Here is a 27,869-nt window from a genome sequence, read left to right as displayed (position 1 = left end):
ATACCAGATCTTATGAAAGCAGCTATAGTGGTCCCGTTTGATGATGAAACCTTCCATTGACCCTTTGCATATGTCAAGTTACACCTACTTCTCACCAGCTCTTTCAGCAAATATATTAAAGTGGGTTGTAGTTAACCAGAGCTTAATTTGTAAAAAGATATGTGCCCGTGTCATGACAAATCAGGATGGGCAGTTCCCTGCCTACTGTTGCCACCATCAATGGTTGCTACCATGCGGTCAACATATATTGGGTGGTTAAAGCTGGAAATCCCACCGGCTTATTGTGGTTGACAGAACTACTCGGTAGATGTGTGATTAACAAATACCAATCGACATACACATAAAATAACATACGCTTTGTACCTTGACATGAGACAAATTTTTAATTGTGTCTTTAAACAAAATCACCATTTACATTTAGGTGAATATTATGTGATTGGCAGTTACATTATTAAAGTTGCCAAAACACCACATCATAATCAAACAGAGTCTGAGGCAATACGTGCCGGGGCTCAGAAATAAGTGCCATGATTAAGCCCTGGCAAACACCCACATAAATGAAGCTCTGTTTAACCAACTTTCATCCTTTGTTTTGGAAAAAAACAGTCTTTTGGGGTGTTTTCAAGACAGTTTTAGACTAGACAGTGGGGCTGAGGTGGTTCTGACATCAGTCCTGGATGATCTCCAAGTTCTGGTCAATGGGGACGCAGTGGCTACCGTGATCTTATTATATCTCTCTGTGCCGTTTCACAACATAATTAACTGTCTCTGACAACTAAGTATCGAAGGGCGGATCTTTGAATGATTTATTCGATTTCCTTTATGTTTAGCAGGAAACATTGCAATTCCCTTCCACTTTTTATTTTCTAAGAGCCTCTCTTCATCCCTTCAGGTTGTGTATGGCCTTCAGAAACAAGTCTTTTGATTCTAGATAACCTCCATGCAGAATGATAGTGACACGCATGCAGGAGATGTGCCTAGAAGCATTGCAGCACTTAGGCATGGCGGACCACGATACAGCAAAGTGTCTGGCACTCTTGTTCACATGTACTCCCTGTTGCCCACTATCCTTCCAGAGTGAACACCCCTATTCTCCCCAGACACCTTCTAACATATTATATATATTTATTTTAAGGGTTCTTCTCCTTGATCCTGACCTCTGCTGCCTTTAGCATATTCTATGCCCTCCCTTTTCTCCTGATGCTTCAGGGGCCCAATTCCCGCTCGCCAGCTCCAATTTCCTCCTGCCCTTGCAATGTTCCAAGACGGATGTCCCCTCTTAACTCCAAGCCACCCATGATGTTCATCCAGAGTCTCGCTCCTGTGCCTTTACCTGTATCCCCAGTGCCACATCTGTCTGAGGTCTCTGCTCACTCAGTTCCCATCTGTCTCATGGTGTTGCACTACCCCGGACTACATGTTCAGTGCCTCGGCCAATGCTTCCTGGTCCTGCATGTTTGCTGTTTCTTCCAATCCATATCCTGTGCATCGGAATTCTCTCCTCTGCCCCCTGTAAGAAAGGCAAGGCATCAATAGTAAGACAGACACAAGTGACCACAGTTAAAGGGTGTTTATTGAACTTTAACAAGGGTGGGATAAATGCCTAATCTAAACCTAAATCTACAGGTGGGAACAAGCTACAACCATCAAATAATAATAATGAAGTCCTAGTGGAGTCTTGTCAAAATAGACGGGCCTATACTAAAAGAAACTATTGCCAATCCCTGCCGCTAAATAGAAATAGTGTGGGGTAGTGTTCATGAAAAAGAAAGAAGTGTTCACAAAATGATATGTCAGGATGTTCAGGACATTGGCCTCCCATTTCCACGTTTTCCGCACGGGACAAGGTGGTACACTCGAGCATAGCACACTCTTGGCCTTCTTCGGCATGAAGACCCAGTTCCATTACCAGCATCAGGGCCTTCTGTGCCTAACTTTCTTAAGTTATCAAAGTCTCTTGATGCAGAGGGCCCGATGTACCAAAATAAATGAAATGTTCCTTTCCTCTTACAAGCACACAAGTTACATGATTCACTCTTCACCCTGGATCCCCCTCAGCCGGCTCATATCCCTTTTATGCCACAATTGTTACTGCATATGGTCTTTCCCCTTCTGTAATGGCTTGACAGGCGAAGAACGATGGCCTGGAGGGTTGCCCAGAGCAATGCCAGTGGTTAAGATTCAGTCTAAACCTTCCAGCCATCACCTATTTGTTTTTGCTTTGTCACCCCGAGTGGGACGGGTATGCCCAGACGTGGGTCCCATGCCTGCTGGGCCTAGAGACCCAAGCTACTCCTCACTGATGAGGACCAACAAGGGCGAAACATGTTTGGGGATGCTTGTGGTCTCGTGCAGAAGGAATGTGACCTAGCGGTTCAAGCTGGACTGCCCCTTTTGGGGTGGGACCAAGCCTGATTTGCATATGGTCTTTCCCCTTCTGTAATGGCCTGGCAGGTGAAGAACGATGGCCTGGAGGGTTGCCCAGAGCAATGCCAGTGGTTAAGATTCAGTCTAAACCTTCCAGCCATCACCTCTTTGTTTTTGCCATGTTGTAATACAAATGCAGTTAACAAAACATATGTTTTCTGAATGATCTTTACCTATTGGCTTGTGGGATCATGAATGAATGCATAGTTTAATGACAAACCTCACACACTTTGTGCCCCATGTAATTTTTTATTGGGGCTTCACAATAATTGCCTTAGACTTTATACATAGCATTATAGTGCATTTATTTTGCACAGCAATGTTCATACATCCTCCAAAAAATATTTCTGATGTTTGCTTGTACATGTGTGAAAAGTGCTGTAAACATAGCAAGCTTTCAAGAATGATTTAGTCTGGGAGGTCCTTCTTCTGCTTCTACGGGTGGCTGCAGTGGACTGTACAGCTACAAGCTTGGAGGGCGTCCTCTGCATAATAACTCAGAGCAGGTTGATTACAGCTTGCATGGAGAGGTACCAATGGATCCTCGCCTGTCCGCCCCACCTCTTCATTAAATGGCAAGAAGGTCTGTGGCACCTGACATTCTTTAAAGCAGTCAAAGAGAGGGAATTGTGGTCTCCCACTGACACGTTCACTTGTAACGGCATACCAAATAATGAGAATAGGGTATGTGTTACTTTAAGTGTTGCTGTGTGTTTAAGTTGATACAATGAAGATTTGCACACGTGCAGCAAGATAAATGTCAAAATCACCAATTTAATATAAATACAATCTGGGTAAGGGGTGCTACGATGTGCCTAGCAGCTGGGCAACAAGGAGCTTCATAATGTGCATGTTAGGAAGAAGATTTGTCACAAAGAAACCACTGTGAAGAGGACGCAGTCATTTTTAAAACATGCACGATTTTATATTACATACATGGGGAATTTACAACTCTACATGCAGTGTGCTTTTTCCATAAATTGGTTAAACTCAGTAGTCAGGGTTTGCAATGTGAATTCTGAGTGACTGGGAAAACTGGTTTTGCAGGATTTGTGCTCAAAGGAAAGGTAATGAGCAAGCCATGACATTAAGCAGCTGGTCAGCCAATCGGCCAGGGTTGTTTATGGCTTGGTAGTATCGCAGAAGAACAATGTAATCTGTTAAGTGCATGGGAGCTTGTTATTTATTTTTCAGGGGATTCAGCCATTTGTTTTTGACCAGCAATAAACCTGGGGTTAAGGGCAGCTTGAGGCCAGAGTTGAACGATACTTCGTGGGTTTCAATTGTTTTCTCAGGATGCAAATGGAGACATGTGTGTTGAATTGGTAGTCATTTAGATTAGATTGTTCCAATTATGCCAGACAGTCTGGGTGGGTGAGATGGTTATCACCAGTTCACAGGAAACGTATTTGCTCTCCTCCACCCACCCCCTTCTCCCCATATTGTTGAAGTGTCTTTGCAAAACCATGTGCAGTCACGCCTGGAGTTAGAAGGTCTCAGGCCAGATGAAATTTTAATTGATTATGTTTATGTTTAAATGTCTAACTATGTGATGATGCCATAACCTACCATGGACAAATCCTAAAACAGGGCGTGTTGTAAACTTGAGCTAAAGATGGGTGTTAAGGTAACTGTAACCAATGAAAACAGGGGAAGTGGAAAAGGATTGGATTTCTTTTGTATAGGTTTTGTCCAAATACATGCGGGGTGATTTGTAATAAAATATATGGAGTGTTTTAACTGTTTCCAAAATGTATATAATGTGTCACCTTCTTTGGTTCAAGGAGACTAGGGTTAATTTGACTCTACAGAATCATCTAGCCCCACCTCGCCGACGGTATGAAAAACTTACTTTACAATCAAATGTACACTCGCTTCTTAAGTGTTGAGCCTGCTTTAGGTTAAGGTGATTAAAGGCCCACCCCCATACATTTAAATTAAATGTTTAAGCATTTCTCTATTACAGGGATACATCAGCAGCTGGGACAGGCTAAAGATAAAGGGAGAATTAATGGCGCATCATAGAATTTCCAAAAATGCAGGTGCAGCAGGAATATGGAATTGGAAACTTGCAACCCATGTTATAGTAATAGAGACATTATGCAAAACTGCAAACCATGCTAACGGAAGCATTAGGGACCTTGCAAATGAAAACATATGCAATATGGCAGCATGTAGAAATTGTAATGAGTATAAATTGCGTGGTGTTTTGCTAGTACAATATGCATTATGTGACAGTGCCTGCATTCCAGCAGTTTATAAGTCTGAAGTCTGTGGGAAGGGGACAGTCACAAATGTTGTAGGCAGGCAGCAACAGCAGATTGGATCAGCAGACCATGACCCCTCCCTGCGCAATGTTCTCATCCTTGCATTGATTTCTTTATTTTTGTCCTCTTAAAGTACCCCTCACATGCAACTGAAGAGAGGGTCCCTGGAATGCCCCTCATGATCCCTATACACATGACAGCCCGAAGACTAAGAAACAAGAGGTCCCAGTCACTGTTTCGCCTACCCCTGGGAGGGCCAGTAAATAAATTCTACATATGTGAGTCGATATTCTCTTAGACAACCATTCAAACCCTATCAGGCTGACCTTTTCGCGGATACAGGTGCCTCAACACTGGACCAGGTTGACTATCGATACTTATTCAGCTGTGCTGTCATCATTAGAGACACCGCGACATAGTAACATTAGCCACAAAGCAAACTTGCATCCCTGCACAAAGTTACACAGACATACATGTGCACACATGAAGAACATGCATACACAGTTCTATAGATAGAGTACAGATCCATGCACACACTGTCGAAAGTCTTTTCTATTTTCTTTCATTAGCAAAAACGCAGAAACGCAAGAAAGCAAGAGATGCAGAGCAATCTTACAGCCGCTTATTGCAACTGACCATATGGAACTAGCAGGTCATATAAGGAACGTGGAAAAGTCAACTACCACTAACCCATAAGGAAAACAGTACAATATAGACATATACAAATAATAGCAAAACTATAGTAGAGTTACACGAAGCCACAGGCCTCATAATAAGGGATGAAGGAAAACAGATTTTACAGCACACTGCTCAGAACTGGTGCTCGCAGCCAAGGTAAGAGGCGAGCAGAACATTCCTGGCTCAAGGAACAGGGAGCCACCTGCCAAAATAGAAGACTAAATCCTCACTAATTGCAGACCAAAAGGCACAGGCTGAGCTGAACACAGAGCCATATACCCTCTGTGGGAAGAGGAGCAGTTCCCAACAAAGAAGACAAGGACTGATACATGTGTTGTCTAACAACATTGCATTTGCAGGCACTCTCTCAGGATAGTTGGCTATACCAGTGGCAACAATGGGGAGACAATGGGCCTCATTACGAGTCCGGCGGTTACCGAGGCGGTAAAACCGCCGGTTACCGTCGGACTCGTATTACCATTCCGCCTCCGTGATTCCTGGAATTACCGGGGCATTACAACCCCGGTTTTCCGGGAATCACAGAGGCAGAATGGTGTTAATCCCCATTCCCATAGAGTCCTGTGGGACTCAATGTGAATGGTGATCATGGAAACACCGGCAGCATCTCGTAATGCTGCCAGTGTTTCCTCGTCCACCTGCAGGCGGCCGGTGTTAAACCCGCCAGGTCAAACCTGGCGGGAACATCACCTACCGCCTGCAAGAGTCGGGATCAGGCGGTCCGGAAACAACAGGGTCGGCGGGTTTACCGCCACCGTTATTTCCGGACCGCCTGATTTGTAATGAGGCCGAATGTCTTTCTCAGCACCTTGAGAAGGTACACAGAGTGCTGAGAACAGAGCAGGGTCCCAGGCCTGAGGAGACCCGCTCCAGTCAATCAGGGAACACAAATCCTATGGTGGCGGGTAATGGGCAAGGGCCAATGGATGTCCTGTGACCCTGCAACAATGTAAGAGATCGTTTTTGGGGAAGTCTCAGGTGAGACCACCTGACATGCAAAGAACAATTTAGCAAACATCTATAGGTGTCTTCTATATGCACTACTACCCCAGCCACCCAATAAAATGGGCTCTTAGGTTTTTGGGGGAATGGTTCTAAGTTGTGATGACATTTGCTAACAAAATACATGACATTGGCTCTGGAGCTGTGATTGCTGGAAATTGGTTTTCTAGTATGATCCCTGTCTGTTATGGAAAATAAAGGACCGTTCTAACTTGCCCTTGGCTGAGTCCTCCATCATTACCAGGGGAGGGTTCATTGGGCCCTGGGCACTCTGCTGAACGTTGATTGTGTAGCATGAACCTCTGCCCTCTGGTATACCTAGTTTACACAACCGCCTTGCATGTGGTGCCCCAGTCAGTTGCATACACTTGTCTCAATGAGATCACAGCCCTGGCTGGCAGCCTATCAATTGCTGAGCACTAGAAATTCTAAAGCTACCCTGTGCCCCCCCACCCCCACCCCTTCCTCTATTCTTATGGAGAAGCGAAAAAAAGTTTTAAAAAGTAATTTCGTTTTTTCAAGGCAAATGGAACATTATTACTGTGCATGTCTGTGTGCTTCTGTGTGTGTGCCACAAGGATGATAATGGCAGAGGAAAAGAAAATATACCTCTCCAGCAGCAGTAATACAATTCACCAAATCATGTTATTTCAAAATGCAATATAGGAAGTTGGGAGGAAGTACTCAACAGGGTAATATTTTTACTTAAACTTTGACCGTTGCATATCATATATGTAGAGAGAGAGAGAGAGAGAGAGAAAGAGAGACTTTCTTTTGTGCGAACGCCATGGTTTGGCTGTGGCATCCCGGACACCGTGCTGCTAAATGCTCGCAGGTAACCTCTAACTGCGCCATTCCAGACTAATATGGCGGCCGGCCTCGTCAGAGCGCCGGCGCAGGAAGCAGCCTTCCCTGGCGCAGGAAGCATCGGATGGACAGTGGAGACAGCAGGCCTGGTGGAGACAGCAGGCCTTGCGGCGCCAGAACACAAGAGCAGAAATAAACGATTGTGCAGCCAACCGACAGGAAACCTGGGATAATAAGGGGGCAATCTCCAGAGTCATTTAACATGTCATCTGTTTCCAGGCCGCTGAGGTATGACAGCGTGTTCTACCGACATGATGCTTATCACATGTGGCATCAAGCGCATTGTTCTGGGCCCAGCGCGAGGAAGCTCGCAATGAGACTATTCCATAGACGTAGGACAATAACATTCTCTTTGTGCTCGTTACTAGATTTTTCTGTGCAGTCCTCTGACGTTGTCAGGGTGTCTGCTGTGCAGAGGCTCTTGCAAGCCGCGTGCCATCCAACGTAAACCTCGCGAATAATAGGGACCATAGCATCGTTTTCGGCATACCAGGCCGTTGTTATGGCATGCTGTTGTTACGATTTGAAGTTTTTTTTAGTGCCCATGTGGTTTATAACAAAAACTGTAGACTAAAATCATGGTTAAAAATTACACTGAATTCAACAAGAAATTGATTATAATAGCCAGTGATCCTTACCTCAATAGACTCTCATATTTTCACCACAGAAAGTGCTAAACTCATAGTCGATGCAATCACGAGGGTTATCACTGCTTTACCGAAAGCGTATAAGGCACATTTCAAGATAGTGTGTAAAGATGGTCTGAGATCACCTAGCTCGGGGGGATAGCTCAGGGGCAACGTGGTCGCCTTGGAAGCAAGACAACACGAAGCAACACAGGTTCGTTCGCTCGGTATTAAGCACGCTATAAATAACCTATCAGATCATACCTTAAAACATTCTAAATGAAGCTTCGGCAAAGCTGACCATGTTGGCCTTTGTGGGGGCATTGGATAAGCATTTGCCAGACACTGCCATGATGGTACGGCCTAGCCATAAAATGGCAACAGCTGGAATATGGTATGGGTAGCTGGGTACATGATTGTTGTGCCTGGCAGATTCCTATCTAATACATATATATATACTCAAGCCAAACTGTTGGATTTCTCAAGGCTTGTTTTTAACAGTACTTCGCTGCAAGGAACACATGCAAGGACACACATGCTGCTTTTAAATCAAGTGGCTCAAGGCATACTTGGTTAGGACATCTTTTTTAACGAGAAGTGCATTTACTGCTGTAATTAAGCCGTTCACTCTCAGAAGTCTGCTTTTAAATGACACTGGCAGAGGCCCTATACTTCACAACGTTTTATGTTATTGCTTGATAGAGCTAGCTGAAGGAGGTCCCAAGGGGTTGTGGTTCTATTAGGGACAGGCAGTTATTTGGGAGGAATGGCCATAGGGATTAGCTGCGCCGTGAGCCATCGATGGGTGGGTAAATAACCAAATAACACCCACAAGCTGTCTCTTCTCACATCCCATCTCCCTCTCATCTGAGCTCAAATACAATCGTTTTGGCTTAAAGATGTCACTTAGCACCCCATTGCAAAAACTAAAAAGTTTCTATGGCAATTCCACACGCAGTCTGCATAGTCTTCAGGCTTTCCCACGTATTGAATTTTCTCCCATACACCAAACAAATTAAAATGTAAATGACATCTGTCTAGCACACTTACAAGGAATATTAAAAAATATGTGAGGTATTTTTGAATGCCAATGAAATTCAAATAACTTGCAGTATAGTCTTTTGGTAGAGACTTAGATGGAAATTAGAATAGAACGTTAGTGCCATTGTCATCACTAAAAAAATACTTTAACAAGGATGTAAACATGTGTATTGCTTGACTGAGAGAGACTCAAGTCATAGGAAGGCTGCAGGGCATTGCTCAGATTCTAGTCGTAATAACTCTTGGTAAATCTCTCAAACTCATCGGGGGCCGGGTTGGAAAGACGCATCTGTGTCAATAAGCCCAACAGCAGATTAGATGAGGAATGTTCCAGAGTTCCTCGAGAGAATTACTTTGATGTGAAAATAACAACACAGTAAAATATCCTCAGTTGGAGAGATTCCCATTAGCACTTTCAAAAAGTCCCTTAATTTCATTAAAAAGGACATCATGCTGAGTCGGTCCGGGCTAATGCACATTAATTGCTCAAAGATTTTTTTAGGGTACTTTTTTAAGTTACTAGAGGCTGCAAACAAAGTTATTCTGAAGTTGTGCCTAAAACATTGCATGTTTACTGCCCCTAGTTATTCCAATATCAGGATCGTCCGTTAAAGGGCCTGTCGTTTTGACACGTAGGGAGTGAAACAGTTTATTAACTCTCCTGGAACAACACTCCAACCATGTCAAAAACTTTAGAAATTGTTCATTAAGTATTAAGTAGGCTCTGTAGAGAGACAGCGATGTTCCGGGGCCTGAGCTCAGCTCCAGAGTGGAGCAAACATATCCAGGATGAACCAAGATCTTTGTCTGGATAGGGCCTAGGAAAGGTACTCCCAAGACTGTCTTGCATCTTGGGTGATCTCTGGACTATTTCTATAGTAGCACTACACGGACAAGCTTTGCGTGTTGCCCCACACTCAATGCTAGAGGATTTGGTCCATAATCGTATCCAAATGTGTGGGCAGAAGAGGGATCAAGGCACCGTTGTTCAATCCACATAAAAAAGTATTTAGGAAGAGTGAGATAAACATCAAAACCACAATGCCTTAAAGTCTCTACGACTTGGAGGGTCATGGAAACTGACAAAGGAGTTTTAAATGTAACATCCAGAGCAGGACTACTCTCATACAATTTCCTCTTTAAAAAAAATGAGACAAGCTGAATGTCGTTATCATATGATATGTTATTTATTACGCGCTTAATACCCAGAGGTTTCGAAGGGCAGACCCAGGGATTGAACCTGTATTGTTCCGTGTAGTCTTGCTTCCAAGGCCAGCACGTTGCCACTGCGCTATCCTCCCAAGAAACGCAATCTTTGCATCATGTGCAAAGCAGATAAAATAACAGAGTGATTCAGATACTCCACGTCATCATTAGAATGGAGACACAAGCATGAAGATATATGCTTCAGGGTCGATTGTGTAGTGGTCTCAACAGTGAACCAGACATCCAATAATTTAGGGAATTATACTATGGGCATTAGCCCCAAGTTGGGGTAAAAGAAAACACACCACTGACTCCGAATGTGCCCCATTAAATCACTAGCATTAGGTTGTGTGATCAGGACTAAAGACTAAACGGGTATCGGTAACAATGATGGAGGTGGGGAAGGGAGGGCGGTCTATGTAAAACACAATGGTGTTTCATTGAAGGTCTAACGTCAGTGAGACCAGCCTTCACTCTTTCTGTCTTTTTTTTTATTTACTATACTTTCCATTGCCTCTGGCTTTTTCCACATTTGTAATGTGAATCTCTGTAATGTGTGCTTCTTCCAGCCTCCGACAGTACGGAGCATGAATAAGTCAATGTCGGAGAGACAAAGTGAGATGAGTTAGCAGTATTTTTTAATGCAGCAGGCTTGAAACGGTTACATTATTTGCTTTCAGGGATGTCATTTGGGGGTCACCAGGGTTGCAACTGCAATCCCTGTGATCTCCCTTGCTACCCTAATTGAAGCTCCTGGTCTGTGGCCAGCGCCATTTGGCTCTTTGTTTCTGTAGTGGAGGGCTTTCTTGTTCGGGCATCTCTAAAAAAAAAAGGTGGTTTCACAAGGATAACTCTGCACAATTACCCTAAATAAGAAAGAATTGCAATAACAAATAATGTATCTTTCTGGAATTCTGTATAATAATTGCTAGACTCATTAAAGGTTTATTTCAGGCACACTTCAGGGGGCGAGTCACCGGGAGGGGGGGTGGGGGGGTGGAGAGGGTGGGGGGGGATGAAGTCTGTTCTTAAACACCTCAAATTCACAATGCAAACAAAAACTTCCAAAAAGCATTTAGAGTAGACTAAGCATCCATTTCGGAATATGCATTTTGCTTTTCGCAAGTTGCAGTATACCATGTTTTTCTTTGCCATTGTCTCTGTTACAATCATAACAAGACATTCCATCTCGGTTTCCTTGGTCACTTGACAAAATCCTTGTGCCAAAAAGCTTGTGTACAGTGTAGAAATGTTTGACCATAGCACATTAAGTGGCCATTGATTTCATTGTGCCACAATGAATGCTTTGTTGTAATGTGTCTATCTTTCCTGGCATGCTGTTCAGGATCTGTGTTTGCATGTATGAGGTAACGAGTGCCCAGAGTACAGTTATGAACCCTTCGAATGGTATGCATTTTGCCAGCCTCTCAAGCTTGTAACGTAGATCAATGCAGGCTTGACATGTGGTAACTTATGCGCCAGACCTGCAGATGAACTGGCCTCTTGTTAAATCTCAGTTACCAGTTTAATGGTATCCACTAAAGAGTGTAATTTGCTTTCTGACTTTGAGAACATTCAGACATGTAACTGCTCATTTGACTATAGCCGATAAGATCGGCATGACCAGTAAAATAGTTCAGTGGGTTGAGCGATCGCTGCTGCGATGTGTGTATGATCTGCAGGTTTGAATCGCGGTGAGGCCAACTCAGCCTTTCATCCATCTGAGGTTGATACCTGATTACCAACACAGATTGGGTGATAGTGTATGTATATTTGTTCTATATAAACTAAAGAACTTAAGCATAAGTGGTAAATGATAACACATTTGGCCTTGGACGTCTGCTTGCATTCACAGTAATTTGGTAATATGCGCCTATACACACTGATATTAACGATCCATATGGTGATCCATTCTTGTATGCAATGTATATCATATGATTACAGTGATATTGTAACCATACTTTTCGTAATGTTCGCAGGAACAAAGCTATGTGATGCCACTTCCAGTTTTGTAAAGGTTTAAAAGGTTGTGTTCCATCACTATCCGTGATGTCATTTCAGGGTGGTGTCCAATGGCATCACTTCCTGTGATGTCATCAGAGGTCAAGGGTCGTGTGATGTCACTTCCGCTGCCCCTGGCATTTTGGTGAAATGACGTCCCTGTAATAGACCCTGTAACACTGCATTATTGAGCTTAGCCGGATCTCGTGGACTTCATTCCTGTGACATGACTTAATCTTTGGGTGGATTTTGTATAGCACACTGAACCTTAAGGTTTCATACTTGCCATGTTTTGCCCCACTTCATTTCAATTGTTTTTAGTGTTATGTCGCATTCATTTGTATGCTGTCACGAAAGGCTCCTGGATATAAAAGTGTATGTACAATTTTACATTTCTGTGACATGTCCGCAATACAGGGTTCAAAATTGCAGGGACTTGGGAGATTGTAAACCCTGGTTTATAGCTTAGAGGGACTGGGTAGCTTGACACTGACTGCCTTTAAGATCTATGCTTAACTCTGCATGCCAAAAGGTGCCATTCCAACATACTTATGTGACAACAACTCTCTTGGCCAGATTCTCAGAACCTTTTTTGGCGCTAGCGCATCCCTTCACTTGCACCAAAAAAAAGTACCAGGCCCGTTCTCAAAGGCCGTCTGAATGAGTTCCTGTTAGATGCTTTCATTCAGTTGCCCTTTTTCACAACTTTGCTCATTTGAACATGTAAAGGCGCATATGTGGACAGAGCGCAACCCAAATTCACAAACAGGATGTGCTTTTAAATGCCTAGACAGGAGGGCCACCCATAAACCGCTGGGAACAGGCAGAGGAGGAGGGCGCAAATCGTGACAGGATCCTTTCTGACCCGCCCAGGATTATTTCTTAAAGTTTGACCGCAGCGCTTTAAACTGGGGTTATCAGACTGGCATTTCCATCTCCTAAACAGCTAACCAGTCCTGAATATAGAATAAGATGGCCTGCGCATTCCAGCAATGAGCAAATATGAAAAAATGTGCATCCTTTGCACTTTTGTTGTTTGCGCTTATTTTTGAGAATGATCCCAATGGGTCACAAAAAATGTACAAGGGGTCATCTCAGATTTTTAGAATGATATATACTAGCTTGCATTCCCTGGAGAGGTAGCTGCTGGTTAATGGTGAAGCCTGACACCCCGTTGATTCTCCGAGTCCCTGCTCAGTTTAAGTGAGGATGAACAAATATCTGTTAATAGTATATCGTTTGCAAATATTGTTCATCAGGCAGCGATTTTTGGCACAAAAAAAGAAGAGAGTATGCATTGCCAAAAACGGTACCGTGTCTTGGGAGAGGGAGATGGAAGACAGTAGGTACAGGGGGGTTAGAAATCTTAGCAAACCAGAGCTCTGCGTCTTGGCAGTGAGATGATAAACAGAAGCAAATCAGGAAAACTGTGCCTGGCTCATGCATGGCGTAAAGTTATCCAGGGTCTTTCCCTGTGCGCACGTATTTATGGTAATGTGTGATGTATAGTGCACAAATGCTGGCTAAAATATTGAATGTACAACTCATGCACAATATGTGCAGGTCCTAACCAATGCATGAAACTATTTATTTATTTAATTTATTTTATTGTTCGCTTGTTAGGCGCTTATACAGTAAGTACATTTTGTTTCAAAGCACCCACAGGGCAACAGGGAGGGAACATGAGAAGGAAACACATTAAAAACACAAAAAAACATTAAATACAGTGGAGGGGACAAAAAGGATGGGCCTACTATGCCTTGTGAGTATTCAGAACGTGCAAGAGCAGCAAGGAAGAGGGCAGTGGGAGTAGGTGCAGGGATGTCCATGCTCGTGGTTGAGCCAGAGATGAGGTCCAAGGTACGGTAAGTATTGCACGGCCTGGAGCTGCTTTGAGTGGAAAGTGCGAGCCTCCAGGCCAGAGGGTGTGCCGAGGCAAGTGCTGAAGATAGACAGAAGTTGGGGCAATTGGGTGTGGGCGGTCAAGGGCCGCGAGGATGCATAAGGGCCCAGGACACCAATCACAGCAACTGTGAGATTAGCAGAGGAGAGAAGAATGGGAGGAGGAGGTAAAGAGGAAAGTCTTGAGGAGCTTCCGGAATTTAAGAAAGTCCAGAGGGAAGGGGAGGCTGTTCCATAGGGGGGAGCCAGCTGAGGAAAGCGATCAACCTCCTACCCTCTGTTTAGTGAAACGCTTTCCACACAAATAATTGGTGCCAGAGGAACATAGAGGTCTAGAGGGAGACTATTTAGTTAGAGAGAGTTGCAGATAGAGTGATCCCCGGCCCCAGACAGCCTTGTGGATGATGCAGAGGGATTTGAATTTAATCTGTGCAGCAACCAGGAGCCAGTGAAGACATTTTAGGTCAGGAGAGATGCGGTCCCTGGGCTTACAGCCAAGGATAAGTCTCGCTGCCCTATTCTGGATTAGCTGTAGGGGTCGTAGAGTGGAAGAAGGAAGATTTATGAGGAGGCTATTGCAGTAGTCAAGCCTAGAGAGAACCAGGGCTCGGATAACATTGAGCTTCTGGGGGAAAATGAGAACATTGAGAATTCCTTTTAGAAGGAAAGGCTGAAAGTGGGACTTCTTGGCAATGTCCTGAGTGTGAAGGAGGAAGGAGACAGAGGAGTTGAAGATGACTAGGAGCTGGGGGAGAGCCCATGGAGGAACGCCAGAGTGAGGGGAAGAAGGAGGGAGCAGGGATCCCAATGGGAAGGATCTCAGTTTTGCTGGCATTAAGACAGAGATCGTTGGAAGTGCACCAGGACATGATGGCAGATAGGCAGTCAGGGATGGTGGAAGGTGAAAGAGGGTCAGCAGTTAGTTTGAAAAAGAGTTGTGTGTTGTCTGCGTAACACTGGTCGTTGGGAGAGAAGGAGGAGATGAGGAGTGCTAGCTGAGCAAGGTAGATTTTAAGGAGCCAAGAGGAGAGGATAGAACCCTGGGGGACACCGCAGGTGGAGAATGAAGTATGAGAGGAGAAGGTGCCCAAGATGAGTTGGCAGAAGCGGTCAGTTAAAAAGAAGGTCAGCCAGTCCAGTGCCCTTTCTGAGATATCAAGGGTATTGTGGAGCCTTTGTATGAGGATGGAGTGGTTGACTGTGTCATAGGCAGAGGGGAGAACAAGTAGGATGGGGACAGTTGAGGAGGTGAAGTCCAGGGATGTGCAATTCTTGAAAGGTGTTCAGAAGAGCAGTTTCCATGCCTCTGAATGCTTGTAATCCAGATTGATGGTCGTGGAGACCACCAACACATTCAGTGTGCGGGAGTTGGGGCAAGGCCAGCTTCTCCAGCAGTTTCCCCTGGAAGGGGGTGATGGAAATAGGGTGGTAATAGGCTGGACAGGTAGGGTCTGCTGAAGTTTTTTTTTCAGGAGAGGGCACACCAGGGAGGGCTTGAGGAAGGAGGGGAAAGATCCAGTGGCAAAAGAGTGGTTGCAGAAATCAGCGAGTGCGGGTGCACGAGAGCCAATGTAGTCCTTGATGGTTATGGAAGAGCAAGGGGAACCGTGTTTGGATGAGAACTTCATGGAGTGGACAACTCTGGTAACTTCTTCAGGTGTGACAGGGGCGAAGGAAGAGAGGGAGGAAGTAGGACAGTGAGGGGCCAAGGGAGGCAAGGGGGTGTGTGATGGGTTGGGCCGGTGAGTAACAAGGGTGTTCAGGATGTCTTCAGTTTTTGTGGTGAAGTGTGTGTCCAGGGCATTGCAGGAGGCCTCGGAAGGAAGAGGGGAGGAGGAGACTGCAGAAGGGTTAGCTAGTTCCCTGCAGATTTTGAAAAGTTCAGCTGTGTTGTTGGATGCACCAGATACCTGTGCCTAAACGTGGGCCCTTTTCATGGCACAGATGGAGAGTCTGTATTGCCTTGCGAGCAGGCGGGAGGCCAGTTTGTCAGAGGGTGAGCCTGGGGTTTGCCACTTCCGTTCCGCCGCTCTGCACTTTCCTTTTCAGGACTGCAAGTTCGGAGTCGTACCAGGTGTGGCACATAGAGGTGGGTTTCAGGCAGATCCTCATGACTGGGGCAAGAACGTCAAAAGTATTGGTGATGGCCAAGTTGAAGTTACTGAGAGCACAGTCAGTGGTAGAGTCTGAGGTTGGGGGACAAGGGTGGATGAAGGTGGAAGCAAAGGCAGCAGCTGTCAATCGTTTCATTGGGAAGATGTTCATGAGCGAGGTTGGCAGGGCTTTTGGGTGTGCGGTCAGAGGGCCGAAGGGACCCAGGTGGGAGGAAAGGAGAGAATGGTCTGAACAAGAGAGAGGGGTGACCAGAGGGCGGGAGAGAGAGAGGTCAGAGTGGATCAGGGCATCCAGAGTGTGTCCAGCCGAGTGGGTTGGACCAGAATGGAGAGGGATAGGGAGGTGCAGAGGTCAATGAAAAGAGTGGATGCTGTGACAGGGGAGTCCAATTGGATGTTGAAGTCACCCAAGTGGAAGAGATTGTAGGTGGTTGAAAGTAAGGAAGAACAGAAATCAGCCCATTCAGAGGGAAAGAGTGTGGTAGTGCCTACAGGCCGGTAAATGGTAGCAATGGTCAGGGTGGAGGAGGCAGAGATAACTAGCTTGCACACAAGGCTCTCAAAGGAAGCATAGAGCTGGGTGGGTAAAATCGAAGAAGTACCCAACTCAGGGAAGATTAAGGCAAACCCACCACCAGCAAGGTGAGGTGGAGGCTTGGTAATTTTCTTGAAGCCATAAGGGAGGAGGGAGTCAAAAGCAGTGACTGAACAGGCAACGAAGCAAGTCTCAGTAAGAGCGAGAATGTTGAGGTCAGTGTTTTCAAGAAGGAGGCAGATCTCAGCAGAGTGTTTGTTGGCTGAGGGGGCGTTAAGAGTTGCCAGGTGGAGGAGGTCTCTGCCTTTGAACGTTTTCTGAGGGGCATGGACAGAGAGACTTGTAGAGGGAGAGGCAGGAGATGGGAGGAAGTTAATGAGGGACGGCTTGAACCAGTCAAAGAGAAGGAAGTTGGGTTCAGGTCCCTGAACCAGGATAGTGCCTGTGTGGTAGACATTAATGATGCAACGTGATGATGAGAAGCCAGCCAAGAGGACTTCTCACTTGGTATCACCGTTAATGGGAGAGCATGTGAAAGGGGAGACGGTACAGATTCGATGAGGAGTACATAGATCTGGAGAGGGGACAGAGAAAAGAATATCCGTGAATACCTCTCTGGAAGATGCGCTGACATAGGTGTCTGCGATGGGAAGACCTGGGTTTGCACTCAGGATGTCTTTTTTGTGTTTTTTCCTCCCAGACCTCGTGAGAGAGGGAGGATAGGTGATAGTGTAGCAGTTAGATAAGATAGGAGAGATGGTGAACGTCATCATAGTGGCAGAGAATAGATGACAGAAGCAAAGTAAAAAGGGGGGTGCTGCATTGTACAGTCCTGGCTCGTACTCCAAGGTGGCCTAGTAGTTAGGAGGGCACGAATGCAGAGAAATAGGTTGGGGTGCAAAATCGATTTTAAAATGGATCACAGTTGAATGCAGTGTACAAAAGGATGCCAGATGTAAAGCACACACACCCAGATACGATTTTAAAATGGATCACAATTGAATGCAGTGCACAAAAGGATGCAAGATATAAAGCACACCCACCTAGATACAATTTTTAAAATGGTTCAGAGATACAATGCAGGAAGTGGTGCAGTGAAAGATAAGACCCTAAGAAAAAGAATGTTCATTTGTGGGGCACAGAATGGGATGAGAAAGTAGAATGGCTAAGGAGGAAAGGCAGAGAAGGACAAGTACAGTTATAGATAAAGGTGATAGGATGAGAAGCCAGTGGATAGTTCAGCCATCACTCAAATGAGGAGCAGTAAAGAGTGTGACGATAGAACGGTCCAAGTTCATGGTGAAGCATGATGTACAAGGGAGGCTGTATTATTGTTTGTAGAGGGCAGGGACTGGGGGCCCACCCAGCTCTGGCAGGTTCAGGCAGGACCTTAGATGTGGGCCTTCAGTCGGGCGCCGGCTGAAGCCTACTGGTGCCCAGATTGGCCAGAAGAAGGCTGCTTTGCCCAATCACGCTGCAGGAGGCAGCTCACTGGGTTTCAGGGGTGCCTGGCTGATGTAGGGAGCAGGTGGCTGCCATGTTGTTAAGGCCTCGAGTTGCCCGTGGATCCAATGTGGCAAAATACAATCGCCACGCTTCCAGAGCAGGGCTGCACAGCATGGCGCAACACGACACACCGGAGTGTGTCCAGGCGGCAGAAGAAGACTGCCAATGCTTACACTCCCAAACAGATCTTTTAAAATACATTATTTTCAATTTTTCTCCAAAAGGTGTCTTTCGTTAATTGCATGTAGCTTCCTATTGATGGCTGACATATGCCTGCCCTTGTGCAGCTAAGGCCTCGTGGGTGAAGTGGCTGTCTCACAGCTCAATGTAGGGGAGAAGGCAGGCCATGTCTGTTCCTCCCTATCGATGATTAGATGCATGCCCTGGACAAATCTTGGCATGTAGAAGTATTGGCTAATTCATGGAGCCAGCACTATTCTGAATAGATTCATGGTATGTATACATCCCGGGTAAATACATCAAGTGCCCAATCTCTGGATAAATGTAGATACGGTAGAAGTCCCGTCTAAATAAAAGTATCCACACATCCTAACTCATTTGTGGCATTCTTGTGGCCTGCTTAATTTGTTATATATACAAGTTCTGGCCAATTCATCCTGTGACGAAATCTTTGCTAAGAGATTGGCATGCAGAGCACTTCACTAATATATTGTTGAGGGGTAACGGGGGACCAATCCCTCGACCCAGAAACCCTAATAATAATGAGGCACAGAGACACAGGTGACCGTATCGGGCTCTGCTTGTGTACTGGCAATGTGCTGATCATGATGCTCCCTTTATACCTCAGGCACAATGACGTAACAGCACCGCTGGCGATTGGGCGGCTCCCGACGGATCCGAGATCCGGCACCCGATGTGGAGCTGGATCTTGGGATCCAGCCGGAGTCAGTGCTGGGGAAAAAAATAAAGCAACCGGGAGCAAACTGTAACTTCCTCTGGTGACCACAGGGTCACCAGAGGAAGTTACAGTCCTCAGCCACAACCCAGTTTATTTATTTATGTATGAAATGTTTGTCAGATACATCGATCTGGATTATTTATTCATTTATTCATGCAATGTTTGTCGGATACCTGTATCTGACAAACATTGCATAAATAAATAAATATACAGGTATCCGACAAACATTGCATGAATAAATAAATACCCCTGCTATTGTCTCGGGAGGATAGCTCAGGGGCAACGTGCTCGCCTTGAAAACAAGACAACACAGAGCAACACAGGTTCGATCCCCGGGTCTGTGCTTAGAAACCTATCATTAACATTGAAACTATCACACATAATGCAGCCACCCAAATGCTTTCAGAGGGGAGCTGCAGGAGCTGTTTCGGGGGTGGTTCAAGTAAAAGAAAACATTACTTATGGCGAACAGAAATCACCCTCTTTGAATAATACCCAAGGGAGGGGAGGGGGTTATAGGATGGATGCAAATTGTGCATTTTAAAGAACATTTACTCAGCAACACTGGTCAAAACCATTATCCGCATAGTGAAGTAACTCATCACCAGTGCCATGGAAGTGGTTTAAAGTGGAATTGATATATAGTTTGGAAAAGAAGCAGCATGAAAGAAATAGCGCCATTTTAAATTATTATTTTGGATATTTCCTTTGATCAGAGGTCAACTGCCAGCTCCGCACCCCTAAATCCCACCTCTTCGGGCACCCCCCCTCCACACATAAAACTCTCCCCCCACCAATGTTTTTCTATTTCCACCACTGTGTAAGAGTTGGGGCCGGTATTAAAGAGACCACAACATTTATGTTCAGATGCTGGAAGGATGTGACATCAAGAAAGGTGCTTATTATTAATCGTATAACCATACAGTGAGGCAACATCATGTTTCAGGGGTAGGGGAGCTGCAATCGAGATCATTACATAAAATAGAAACTGCTCAAAACAAAATGTTACTGTGCTTTAAAACCTAATATTGCCGGTAACTGTGTCATTGTTAAAACACTGTAGAAAAAACTGCTTCAGAGTGAGTTTGCATTTGTTCATACTTGAACTCGTCCTGTGAAGTGCAATGCCAAAGCTGGCATCACTTTCAATGAGCGGGCTTCTTTCATCGCGCGGACTCTATGGTTTCCCTTTGAAGAATTCTACAGTAAACAGAGTTTCCTCCTTCAGCTGTGCGTATGCGTCAGCTTGCCAGACGTGGCGGCGGCGGCTGTCCCTCCTGTCTACTGTCGGTGCTGCCTCCCACTTCCTGTTTATTTCTCTCAGGGAGAGGATGGCTTTGGACTTACATGAGCATCATAGTCCTCTTTCGGCAGTCAGACGCTTTGCAGTCATGACAACACCGAATGCATCTTGAAATATTCAAATGGCAAACATTTATTTTTCTTGATTTAGGGTGGGGGTGATCTAACCGAAGCGATGACTTCACGGCTAAGCTTCAGCTGGGACCATTTCCCCAGTGCTGTTGTTGCACGGACTTTTCCAGCGCTATATAATACTATGGGCCTCATTATAAGGTTGCCGGTCCGGGAACTACGGTACCGGTAAGCATGCCTGTACTGTAGTTCCCGGATCGGCAAACTACGAGTTCAGCTCGCGGGTGCCATTGCGGCCGCCAGGTCTGACCTGGTGGCCTTACTGGCGAGCAGAGTATGCTGGATGCACCGGCACTGTTAAAACCATATGGGGCTCAAATGGGAATGGGGAAGGCCATAATGATCCGGTAATTGCCCAATTCTGGGCGCCGTAAAAAAAAATACCGGCGGCAGCCGTGCCTGTATTACAGGCAAGGCTACCGCCAGCCTCGTAATGAGGCCCAATGTCATTTCTTTGCATGCCAAGTTGGACCAATGTTGCAGAAGTAAATAAACAGGACCAAATCCTCAAAACCTTATTTTGGTGCAAATGCTAACGCATGAGCCTTATTCTAAAAGGCCACGTGATCTTTCAAGTGCACTTTTCACAGCTTGAAGAATGTGTGCAAAGCAGGGACATTTCTACACATTTTGAAACATATTAGAAATTCTAAAACTGGATATGGTTTAAAATGCACAGAAATAGTTCCAAGATGGCCGCCGGCACTGGTTAGACGTGCCGACGGCGCTCCCCGGACCCGTTTGCAGAAGGTGCCCACCACCCCAGCATTAGCCGAGAAACGGGCAGTTCGGGACCACCAAGACCCGTGGGAGAACAAGTCAGGAAGTGCCTGGCCGGGCGGTGGAGACTGCGGAGACACAGCGGCCAGCAGGCAGGAAGGCATCAGAGACCCGACAGAATTCGGCCTCTCCTGGGAGGCGGGGCCCAAATTGGCATCAGGGGCCGTGTGAGCGGTGCAGGGATCGGCTACCGGCGGGATCGGTGACTCAGGGCTGTGGGGGGACTTGCGGAGGCACGGTCCGGGTGTGCGACCCACCTCGGGGCCGCGGGCATCGACCCGCTGAAGAGGCCCAGTTTGGAGAACTGTGGTAGAGGGCCCGACCGGTGGCATAGCAGGTGGGAGTGGATTGTGCGCGGCCGGCAGTCCCGAAGAGGGCGAGGGCCCGGCAAGAGTGGGGGCTGCAGCGACGAGGGAGCCTGTCCAGAGGGCACGCCGCCTATTGTGACGGGTCCCAGTTTCAGCCTGTGGGCCGGGGAGGCTCAGGAAATCCGGATCGGAGGAACGCTGCAGGAAGAGGAGGCCCGGGAATATTGAGCCAGCAGAGCCTCTCCTGTGCACGGCGGTGAAGAGGCTGCCCGGCGTCTTGCGGCGCGGGCGGGCAGCCCCGGAGACCCGAGTGGAGGTAGGAAGGGGTGGGACGTCCCACCTGCAGGTCCGCGGTGCAGCGAAATCGGCGCAGGAGTGAGGGCATTGGCTTCCCCCACAGCCACACACGCATTTCGAACTGGTCTTCAGGGAGGTGGAGAGGAACTTGTGATACTGGCCCTTTAGATGTGAGGAGCACTGGTGCAAAGCTTGCTGACCCGGGCTGGGTTGAAGGGCCATTAGAGTGGCCAAAGGAGCATAGCCACAACGTTATCTGCCCCTGAGGAGGACGAGGGGCTGTCCCAGCTTGTCGTGCTTGGCCAGTGGCTAAGGATCCAAGAGGGTCCCAGGAGAGACACGGGCTTGTTGTGCGGGCGGGGGCGGTGAGGTGGTCTCACGCTGCGGGGAGCTTTACCCGCTTGGCCGCGGAGCGCTCACGGTGGGGCGCGGGTAGCCGGCGGCCTTATACTGGCGCAGCAACAAGTCCTCAGAGAGAGGTGAGGCGGGCGGAATGTCCATGAAAATCAAGGGGAAGGGGAATAGGCCGCCTCCGGCCCCAGGTGATAATCATGGCACCCTTCATGGACTGTGGCAGGCACAGGCCACCAAGGAAGGAAGCGGAGCCCCCGGCAAGTTGGTTGGGGAGGGTTCCTCCCAGGGGGAGACAGAGGACACAGCAATACTGCATAGGCGAGAATTCCTTGCGGAGTTGCAAGTCTTACAAAACAACCTAACCAAAACTTTTCAGGAGCAATTCCAGTTAATGCGAGCAGATCTCAATGAAGCCTTAGGAGAAATGAAACAAGATATGCGTCAATTGGGCGAAAGGACGGATACTCTAGAGAGGCCTCCAGGAAGTGGACAAGGACACTACAGCAAATAGTGAGGCGATTGAAAGGCTGGACATTGCCACCAGAAACCTAGAAACGCAGATGGAGGATTTAGAAAATCGTTCCTGTAGAATCAACATTAGAGTGAAAATGTTGCCGGAAATGGTACAAGACAAGAACTTGAAAGGGGTGCTCCAAGGCATCTTTGCAGATATCCTGGGCGAGTGCGAGCCTGGAAAGATCGAGTTGGACCGGGTGCACAGGACGGGGCGTCTGCCCAAGGGTCAGTCAACGAGGCCGAGGGACATACTGGCGGCCTTCGCAAAGGTATCCCCAGAAGGAGGCGGTCCTCAAAGCAGCACGATTAAAGGAACCCATCATGTTCGAGGGTCAACAGATAGTGCTATTTCAAGATCTGGCGAGCATTACGCTCCTGAAGAGGAGAGAGATGAGCCCGCTACTGAAGATATTGAACGGGAAAGCGATACGTTACAAATGGACCTTTCCCTTTGGTTAGCTTTTCGAGTGGGAGGGTACCCAGCGGCGCATTACGTCACTGCAAGAAGGTGCTGACCTGATGCGCATGGACTTAGAAGATGCACCCTCAAGCTCAAGTCCAAGAAACATGACTGACAGATCTAGACCCAGGCCTTGGGAATGGGCAACTGTAAGGGATAAACGGAGGAAAGAACCAAAAGACAAGGACCTGCTGCGCCCGGGAAAATCTGGAGAAGGGAGGGCACTCGAGTGAACGACTCCCTCTGTGAATCGGTCAGAGATAGGGGTGGTGGGCCTCTAAAAGGTGGATGAAAGCGTTTGGGTTTTAGGTGGAGCAGCCATGTTGGAAAAGAGAAAGGCGAGATGCCTGAGGTAGGAGTGGAGGAAGTACAGGAAGGAGTCATCCTTCAGGGGAGGGGCTGGGGGGGTTCAGTGGAGGGTGTGGGGGGAAGGCCAACGAGCAACCAGAGGAGGGTAAGGGGAATTGGTGGTCACCAGGCTCAGTGTCCACACAGTGTTGGGGGCTCACTTAAGTGGTTAACGCATAATGTGAGATGGTTAAATACCCCTCTCAAAAGAAAGAAGTTGGAGCATTTCACGCAGAAGGAAAGGCCGGATATCCTGGGGCTCCAGGAAACACACTTGCTACATAGAGACCAGCGTAGACTAAAACTACGCAGCTTTGATCAGATCCTCCATGCTTCAGGCCTTAGCAAAGCAAGGGGGTGGCCCTGGCCATTCGAAACACCGTGGATTTCAGTGTCTGTGGTGTGGTTAGGGATAAGGAAGGGAAGTACTTAATAGCGAGGGGGAGGTGTCAAGAGGCCCAATACACAATTGCAGTAGTGTATGGACCCACCTCGGGTCAGGAACAATTTTTGCATCAAGTTCTGCAGGTGTTAGAGGATGAGGCATGGGGTCAGATCGTCCTTATGGGCGACCTTAATATTGCATGGGATAGGGGGAGGGACAGGGATCGCCAGCGGACTTACGGGGGAGGCGCGGTGATGTCCGCGAGGACGAGGGACAGGATTGTACGGATGGGGCTGCGTGATGTTTGGAGGGAATGCAAGGGAGAGGAGGAAGGCTACACCTTCCTATCAGGGGTGCATGGATCGCAGTCCAGAATCGATTACATTTGGGTTTCGGCAGGCCTGGTGGGTAGTATTCGCGAGGTACTGACTGGGCCATTGGGAATAGCGGACCATAGAACGGTTTCCATGGTACTGGACTTGGGTCGGAGAGCAAAGGGTCTGTGGGGGTGGAAATTTTCTGAGGCCACAGTGAGAGACCCGGAGGTTAGGGGGGTTATCGAGAAAAAGATCAAATTATTTTTCGATATTAACAGGAAGGAGGATACCGGAGAGGGAATCAGGTGGGATGCTTTTAAAACTACCATTAGGGGGGAATGGATTGCAGCGGCGGCTCATCGGGCGAAACTATTGAAATCCCTAGAAACTCAGCTAGAAGCTGAGGTGGAGGTAGCGAGGCAGGCAGCGGGTGATATCCCCTCCCGGGCGGCAATGAGGGGTTACAGAAAGGCGGTGGGTCAGTTGGAACTCCTGTGCACTAAAAAAGATGAGGGCTCCTTCCTGGCAGCGAGGCAAACATTTTACATGAAAGCCAATAAGCCGGAAGCACTATTAGCGCGCTTATTAAGGGGTAGCAGGGCAAGGAATGTAATCTCAGCGCTGAAATCAGAGTATGACGCTCGGATTACTAGGCAAGAGGAACTTCAGGAGGCTTTTGCAGAATACTACGACTCCTTGTACGCCTCGCAGGACCCTCAGAGTGCTTCTCAGGAGGAGTTCCTATGAAAGGTGGAACTGGGAGAAATTAGCAGGAACACACGGGAAGCCCTCGATCAAGAAATCTCGGTTGAGGAAGTGTTAAGGGTAATCAGGGCCCTCCCGGCGCACAAGGCTCCCGGCCCTGACAGTTTTACCGCTGCATTTTATAAACTGTTTAGTTTTCAGCTGGTCCCACACTTGGCGTCTTTGTTTAATTCTTTTAGACAAATGGGTAGGATTTCCCCTACCATGGAGGAGGCGAAGGTCACCCTTCTTCTTAAACCTAACAAAAACCCGGAGGACAGATCCTCTTATCGCCCGATAGCGTTGATGAATGTCGACGCAAAGTTATACACCAAGATTCTGGCGAGCCGTCTTGAGTCTGTCCTCCCAAGCTTGATCCACCCCGACCAAACGGGGTTCATTAGAGCTAGACAAACGTCGGATAACATCAGGCAAGTGGCTCACATAGTCGAAAAGGCCCAGAAGACGAACACTCCCGCGGTCTTGGTGGCACTAGATGTGCAAAAGGCTTTCGACCGCGTGGAGTGGTCTTTTCTGTTCCGAGTGATGGAAAGGATGGGCTTCGGGGGGGACTTTATGAGTATGGTGGGAGCTAACTATCAAGACCCTAGCATCAGGGTGATGGTTAATGGGAAGGCTTCTAGGTGAATTATTCTGTGGTGAAGAACAAAGCAAGGCTGTCCCCTCTCCCCAACACTCTACGCGATTTACTTGGAGCCTCTCCTCCAGGCAATCAGGGAGACTAGGGAGATTCAGGGCATACATTTAGGGGGAGAGCAGCAGAAGGTCGCGGCATTCGCGGACGATATGCTGTTGATGTTGCCGGCCCCAAGGGAATCGCTTCCAGCGAGTGTGTCCTTGCTGTTGGCTTTTGGGGAGGCATCAGGGTTGAAGATTAACACCAATAAGTCGGAAGTGCTAAACCTGACACTAAGGGTTGAGGAACGGGACAGGCTAAAGGAGGATTTGCAATTTAAGTAGAGTCTGGGAGGGATCAGATATCTGGGGGTGAAAATTACAGCTAACTTAGTAGGGTGGTATGCGGCTAACTTTCCCCCACTCCTCAAAGCAGTAAAAAAGGACTATCAAAAGTGGAGGGATCTCAGGGTCTCTTGGGTTGGGCGGATAGCCGCGGTGAAGATGGTCACGTTACCAATGCTTCTGTATCTATTCCAGGCTGCCCCGCTGCCTGTTCCAGCAACTTTCTTTAGGGAGTTAGACTTGCTCACCAAAGGGTTCATCTGGGAAGGGAAAAGGGCTAGGGTGGCCTTTAAGCTCTTGACAGCGCCCAAGAACGAGGGGGGGCTCGATACTACGAAGCTGCACAGCTTCGTGTCATTAGGGAATGGCTGATGGGAGCAGAGAGACCGTCGGATAAACTCTGGGTGAGGATGGACATGGCAGTTGCTCATCGTAGCCTAGCAGAAATTCTATGGCTTCCCAAACCGCTCAGGCCCCGGCATCTTTATGTGAGCGCTATTACCAAGCTTCTGGTGGACACCTGGGACAGACTGGTGCACTCGGGGGGCTTAACTACATTCCCATCACCCTTCACCCCTATTTCTGGGAATGGGGACTTCACCCCGGGCTTGGGGGCTTTTGTGCGGTGGCAGGAAGGGGGTTGCAGGAAACTGGAAGATATGTTCCGAGGGGGGGAAGTGTTGTCTTTTCAAGACTGTAAGAATGAATTTGCCATCCATGAAAGTGAGCGATTGCGGTACGTGCAAATTCGGCACTGGGTGATGCACCCGGAGGTTAAAAAGGCAGTCACCCGAGACACAACGGCTTTTGAGAGATTTCTCCTCACTAATGATGGATCGAAAGGCCTAATCTCTAACATTTATAAGATCTTGTGCAGTGTTACTGCGGACACTTGGTGGCCCTTTATGAGGGAGTGGGAACGGGTGGTGGGGAGAGAGATTGGCTCTTCGGAGTGGGAGGGTTTATGAAGAAAGATTCCTAAATTGGCTAAGGCTTCCCAGTTACAAGAATCTTGGTATAAGGTACTGTATGGATGGCATAATACCCCCGCTCGGCTTCATAAGATGTATCCCGAGGTCTCGGAGAGGTGCTGGAGGGGATGCGGCATGGTGGGCACCGCCGAGCACATTTGGTGGTCATGCACGAATATTGCACCTTTCTGGGGGGAGATACAGAAAGTGCAAGATTTGGTCTTTGGTCCGGGTGATGATAGACCTCCAATACATATCCTAGTAGGCCTCCGGGCAAAAGAAGTGGTGGGTGAACCTAAAGGGGGGGAAAAAGCAAAGGTGATACTGGTGTTGGTGGCGATAACGTTAATAGCACGTAAGTGTAGGAGCCCTGAGATCCCTGTTTCCCAGGACTGGTTCCGAAAGATGTGGGAAATAGTGGCTCTGGAGTGGGCGACTTATACCACTCTCAACAAACTTCAGAGCTTTGCGGCGGACTGGGGCGAGCTGTTGGAATTCCTTAAAGATGACTTTATGGTGATTTGGTGCCCGCAGCGCCTGAGACTGTTGGACCTGCAATAGTTGTGATACGTTTTCTTTTCTCTTTTTTAATGGAATGGTGATTGGTGCAGTGGAGGCTCGTTGTCTGGGGGGGGAGGTGGGTGGGGAGAGGGGTTGGGAGGGAGGGGAGGTTTGGTTTTGTTGTTTTGTTTCATGAGTTGTAAAATTCTATTCAAAACTCGAGAAAATAAAGTTTAAAATAAAATGCACAGAAAACAAAGACATCCCCCCACACCTGTTTTTAACAGTGGCAGGGGGATGCACATTGCAGGACAGAGTCGATTCTGACCCTTTCACACATTTCTTTTAAAGTGGGACAGCTTTT

At 47.3% G+C, this 27,869-nt stretch overlaps 1 protein-coding gene across 1 annotated transcript in view; it reads right to left on the bottom strand.

The window, feature by feature from the left end:
* Positions 1 to 363: 363 nt before the first annotated feature.
* Positions 364 to 27,869, bottom strand: part of LOC138452669 (putative nuclease HARBI1) — a 546,510-nt gene continuing 519,004 nt past the window's right edge. The window contains exon 5 of the mRNA XM_069605024.1: positions 364 to 1,510. The gene's annotated coding sequence lies outside the window, so the exon portion shown is untranslated. The remainder of the gene's footprint in view (positions 1,511 to 27,869) is intronic.

The sequence above is a fragment of the Ambystoma mexicanum genome, chromosome 4p (assembly GCF_040938575.1).
Source record: "Ambystoma mexicanum isolate Mex_15411 chromosome 4p, UKY_AmexF1_1, whole genome shotgun sequence".
NCBI classification, from domain to species: Eukaryota; Metazoa; Chordata; class Amphibia; order Caudata; family Ambystomatidae; genus Ambystoma; species Ambystoma mexicanum.
The sequence above is the reverse complement of the archived record's forward strand: the minus strand, read 5'-3'. Positions and strand labels throughout refer to the sequence as shown.